Source organism: Euphorbia lathyris, chromosome 5 (assembly GCF_963576675.1).
Source record: "Euphorbia lathyris chromosome 5, ddEupLath1.1, whole genome shotgun sequence".
In the NCBI taxonomy this organism is placed as follows: domain Eukaryota; kingdom Viridiplantae; phylum Streptophyta; class Magnoliopsida; order Malpighiales; family Euphorbiaceae; genus Euphorbia; species Euphorbia lathyris.
Window position 1 is genome coordinate 28541268 of NC_088914.1, and position 6000 is coordinate 28547267.

The window sequence follows — 6000 nt, forward strand, 5'->3', positions numbered from 1 at the left end:
CCCAAACTCTTACCCTTTTATTTTTTAATTACCCGTACCCGTTCCATTACCCTAACGGGTATACTTTTTACATCTCATACCCTTTCCATTTAATTCGTGGGTACCCTTACCCGTTAAGAATCAATAAATAAAAAAAAGGGAAAAGTATAAAAATAAACCTTGTGGTTACACCTGTTTTCGATCAGTACCCTTGTGGTTTAAAACTTTACAAACTGGTACCTTGAGGTTCATTCCGTTAGCAAACATAAGCCAAATTGACTAACGGTGTTAAAAGTCAAAAAGAAAAGAATTAATTTGGTCCTGATATTATTTATTTTATAAATTAACATTTCTTATTATCTAATTATCACAAAAAACCCCAAAATAAAAAATAAAATTCAATTATACCATCTTTTCTATCTCTCCTTAATTTCTTATTTTTCTTCTCCTTTCTCTCTTCTCTCCCTTTCCTCTTTTTCTCTTTTCTCTCTCTAATCTTTCTTAATTTCTTTCTAACATCAATTGAATTAAAAAGTAGACATGAAAATCAATCCAATATTAAAAAATGGGTAAGAAAATTAATAATAAACAAATTAATCACCACTCCCACTTTCACCTCTTCCATGTGAAGTACAAAACTAAAATAATTATACTGGATTGATTAATTTGCTGTGATTGTTTGAAGCATAATTTTCTTGATCATTTCATCTAAACTTAATCTCTTGTCATCTTCCCCAAACCCATAATTCTCAATTTTAAACTCATCTGCTAACACTTTCCACAAATGTTTCCACTTCGAAAACATCTCCATTACTGCAATTGAATGCTTCATTCTTCGCATTAGGATCTACTGCTGCACATATCTGCTGTTCCGCGATCAAATCCGCATCAAATGCAAACCAGTGCCCTTCCCAGGAAGCACGATTGCCTGGAAAGATCAATGGAAGCCCCTGATGCTTACAAATTGCTGCATGAACACATAAAGTACCCACTAAATTCATCAATGAACAAGGCGAAAACCCGAAGATCGCCAGTAGGCCTATGAATTCACCATGTCAAACCTTCTTTTTTGGCCACTTCATCATCAAACAGTATGTCTTCAAGTCTGCAAATTAATTTGTTTATTATAAATTTTTAACCCATTTTGAATATTGGGTTGATTTTAACGTCTACTCACTAATTCAATTGATATTAGAGAGAAATTGAAATAGATGAGAGAGAAAAAGAGAAGAGAGAGGAGAGAGAAAAGAGTAGAAAAATAAGAAATTAAAAAGAGACGGAGAAGATGGTATAATTGAATTTTATTTTTTATTTTGGGTTTTTTTTTATGATAATTAGATAATAAGAAATGTTAATTTATAAAATAAATAAATATAAGGACCAAATTAAGTTTTTTCCTTTTGAATTTTAACACCGTTAGTCAATTTGACATATGTTTGCTAACGGAATGAACCTCAAGGTACCAGTTTGTAAAGTTTTAAACCACAATGGTGTTGATCGAAAACAGGTGTAACCACAAGGTTTATTTTCGTACTTTTCCCTAAAAAAAATATTACAAATTTAACAAACTATAAATTTAATAAATCATCAATCTAAAAATTGAATAAATTGAACCTTAATTAATAAGAATAAAGTAGCTTAGTGGTATCACTCAATTGTTGAAAAATAAATGGTTGGGGTTTAAATTTCACGTCTTACATCTAAAAAACAATGATATTTATTAATATAAAATTTTTTTTATGACGGATACCGGGTACCCTAGGGGCTATTCTCATACCCGTCCCATTACCCTAACGGGTAATGATTTTGATCTCATACCCGTCTCATACCCTTTTATACAGGGTACGGATAGTCCCATTAGGGTCGGATAGTGTCGGGTACCCGCGGGTACACTATCCGTTGTCATCCCTACCAATAATATCTACTTTATTAGTATGAAACTGTAAGCAAATTTGGATGTAAGATTCAAAAATTTCCTACTCTTTACACAACTCCCAAATGGGTTGAGTTTGATGACAATTTTTTTTTTAATTTATGTATAAAAATATGGCTTACTTGTCATTCATGTGTCTTTTTTCATAACGCTTATTATCAGAATCTGAATAAAATCATTGTTGGAGAAATCACATGTAAAATTAGATAACAGGGATAAGATGTAAGAATGTCTTTAACGTTTATAGTCTGAAGCAATTTTACCCCTAACGTATAAGATGATGCAATTTTACCCTTAGCGTTGGTAGCTAAAAGTAATTTTACTCTTGATGAATTGGATCAATTTGAGAAATAATTTATTAAATTATCTTATCGGTCATGAATTTTCTCTTCTGCACTTCATATGTGCGTCATTTTTATCACTAATTAGTAATAAATCACAAATATATAATTAGATGTGAAAAAATAAAATAAAAATTAAAAAATATACTGCATTTTGTACGAGTTGGAAAAAAAATTCAAATAGTTCGTCAAATTTTAAAAAATTTAATTTCTAATTCTATTATTAAATCACAAAAAAAAACATGAAATCATTTTTTAAAAACAACGAATATGCAATTGGTGTAGAATAAGGAACAAAATATCTGTGTTTTATAATGATGCGTGAAATTGATCAAATTTGTCAACATTATGAGTAAAATTGCTCTTGGCTGGTAATATTAGGGATAAAATTGTACAATTTTAGATGTTAGAGGTAAATTGCTTCTCGATGTAACCTCATCCCTAATTTTAATGTCAGAAATTTAAATTGTGTGACATTCATGTTCTATTCTAATTAACCCCTCAAATGAGGCTATATCTCATATTGATATATTGATATTCAAGAATTCCCTTTCCTTTGGGAGAAGGACACATAAATATAGGTTTAGTTTGAACTTAGTATAATATATAAAGTTCAATTAAAAATAGCATAATATATAAGGTTTAATTTGTACTGAGGGAAGCACAAACTAAAGACACAAAACATAAAAATAGAGATAAGATTATTCAAGAAAAAGCTTTATTTTCCACAAGTCAAATGTGCAGATTTCAACGGTACAAGTTCGCAGGTATTTAATACTCGTGAATTATGTGAGATGAGAATGAGATTAGGATTATGTAGATATTAGGATACTGAAACGGGGTATAGGTAATTCAAAATATAAAAAGCAACATTATAAAAAACGAAAGGTGCTACTCGAACGGACAAGGCCTTTCAGGATTAATCAGAAATTAGTTGGGAATTAATCCCACATGTATTTTACATTTATTTATTTATTGATAAACAAATTATTATATAAATTCAATTAAAACATGTATCATACTATCAAAACATAATAATATAAAAATAAAATGCATATTTATAACGTATGTATTTATTAGTGTGCAGACAATAACATTTCAATAATAATATTATTGACACAACTAAAAAAAGGTAAACAATATTGTCCATAAATAATAAGTATAATTATGAAACAAGGTTCGAGGTTCGAGGTTTTGTCAGACACCCTTTAGATGAATCATCTCACAATTGAAGCTTTCTACGTACGCTCTACTCGAACTCGAGATCTAGCTTAAACGACTTAAAACAAGGTTCTTGAAGCCATATATTGAAAATATTAGTTTGGTCAAATAGTCCGACCATGATGGATACAAGTCGAATCAGAATAATATGAACAATTAGGGTTAAGGTTCAACTACCATATACAAATAGATAGTTATAACCCTATCCATCACACACACCAATCTCGTAATGTGAGAATATGAAAAATGAGAGAATGGATTGGAGCTGGATTTTATCTTATCTTAGGGACTTCTTTGATTGATATGTATATGGAATGATACAATGCTCGTCTGATCGTTAAGGGCTATACACAATAAGAAGAGATAGAGTTTGAGGGATCATTCTCACATGTTGTGAGGCTTACGAAAATGAGTCTAAGTCTAGCTATTATGGAAAATTTGGGCTTACAACTCTACCAAATAAATGTAAAGGCTATCTTTCTCAAACGGGTAATTGGATGAAGAAATCTACATAGGTCAAACTGTAGGTTTCATTAAAAGGGCTGCGAACAAAAGATTTGCAAATTGAGTAAATCAATGTATGCCCTTGAATAGGCTTCTAGGAAATAGTATATTCGATTTCGTAATGAGTTGATCTTGAATGACTTCAACACAATTGAAGCGAACCATTGTGCTCTAAAAGTAAATTTTTTTATCTTTCCATTATATGTTGATGGTATCCTCATAGCTTGAAATGACAATTGGATACGTAAACCAAGTCAAAGCTTGGCTTAACCTAAGTTTTGAAACGAAAGGCATGGGAAAATCGATATATATTCTTAGAGTTACGACTTCAAGAGATCGCTCAAAGAAATTATTGACCTTGTTTTAAGAGACATTTATCAACAAGATTCCTGAACGATTCAATATATGCGGAATTACAAACCTATAAGACACCCCAATTGCTAAGGATGAGACCTTTAGCATTGAAGTGTCCTTTAACAAAACAAGAGATTAAACATATAAAAAATGTTTCATATGGTAGTACCATATATAGTTAGTCTGAAGTAGGCTACATTATGTACAAGACCTGATATTTGTCACACCATTGGGATAGTGAGTAGATATCATTCCAACCTAGGTCAATCATATTGTATTAGATTATGAAAATGATGGTTAGGGTCTCTTAAGGCCATTATGGATTAATTGTACGTAAAGAAGTTAATATGAAATATGTATCAAGTCATGACGTGGTAATAGATACACTTACCAAACATGTCATAAGAGCTATTTATGCGAAACATGATAGATCCCAATTTTTGTGTTGTATCTAAACATACTTCGTTTTTCATATAGTTTGAGAGCATGCCCATTCAATAAAGTTTGAATGTGTATAATACACGAGTGGGAATATTATTCATTAATTGTTGATGTAATACTATTGAGTATGTCAGATAAAGAAATAGCTCACTCACACGAGTGTTTACCCTTAATTTGTCAAGTAATGATACAAGGAAGGATGAGTCTATTCTTGAACAAATCGAGATTTTTTACATGAACTATAAAAGTGATTCGTTAAAGAGTAAGATGATAAATATACATGCTACATATCGTTCGTATATAACGATTACATGTAATCAAAATGACAAAGTTAAAAGTAACTTAAAGCCTTCTTCTTTATAGTCGGAAGTAGTCTTTAAAATGTAGTGGACTAGGTTGGCGTTTAGACACATCTAAACCGATGTTTTCATATGTTATTAATGAGACATGCACTTCTTTCAAAAGAAAACGATAGAACACCATAGCACATGACTACATACCTGGTGTGCTTAGCGACCATGAGATGGAAAAGTTATGATCTCAATTTTTCCTGGTGTGGGACTTGCATTATAAAACTATAGTTTTGCATATTTATCCTTACAACCTTTAACTTTTTCTGAAAGAGTGATCTAATATGACTACCTTGGAAGGATATTTTGAAAGGCCATAATATAATTCCGCTCGTAGGATACCGATCAGACTAGATTCCTTCCATCGTAATCCAACTCGCTTGGAAGGATATTTTGAAAGGCCATGATATAATTCTGCTTGTAGGATATCGATCAAACAATTGAGTTGGATTACAATGGAAGGAATATAGTGATAGAAAAATATTTCCTTATGTTCACATCTTCAAGATTCTATGATTCATCACTCGGGTAATTATGCATGTGTGCATAATTGTAGTAATAGAAAATTGTAGAGATCCAAGGAATTCCAGTGGATATATGATATGGAATCTAGAATAAAGCATACAACTTGTTATAGTCTATGTTTTCAACCAAAATGACTATATACCTATAATGAGTGTATATCATTGGGTTTGATACATGTCTATAGAGGCGCTATATATCTCAAACGATTGTATAATACTAGAGCTATCGTTTGTTTGTCGGTTGCACAAACTATTTGTGAGCATGAATAAGAATGAGAGAACGAGTGAGGAATATATCTCGTCACGTTCGAGTGGGAGATGTTGGAAATATTGGCTTAAGCCAAATAGTCCGC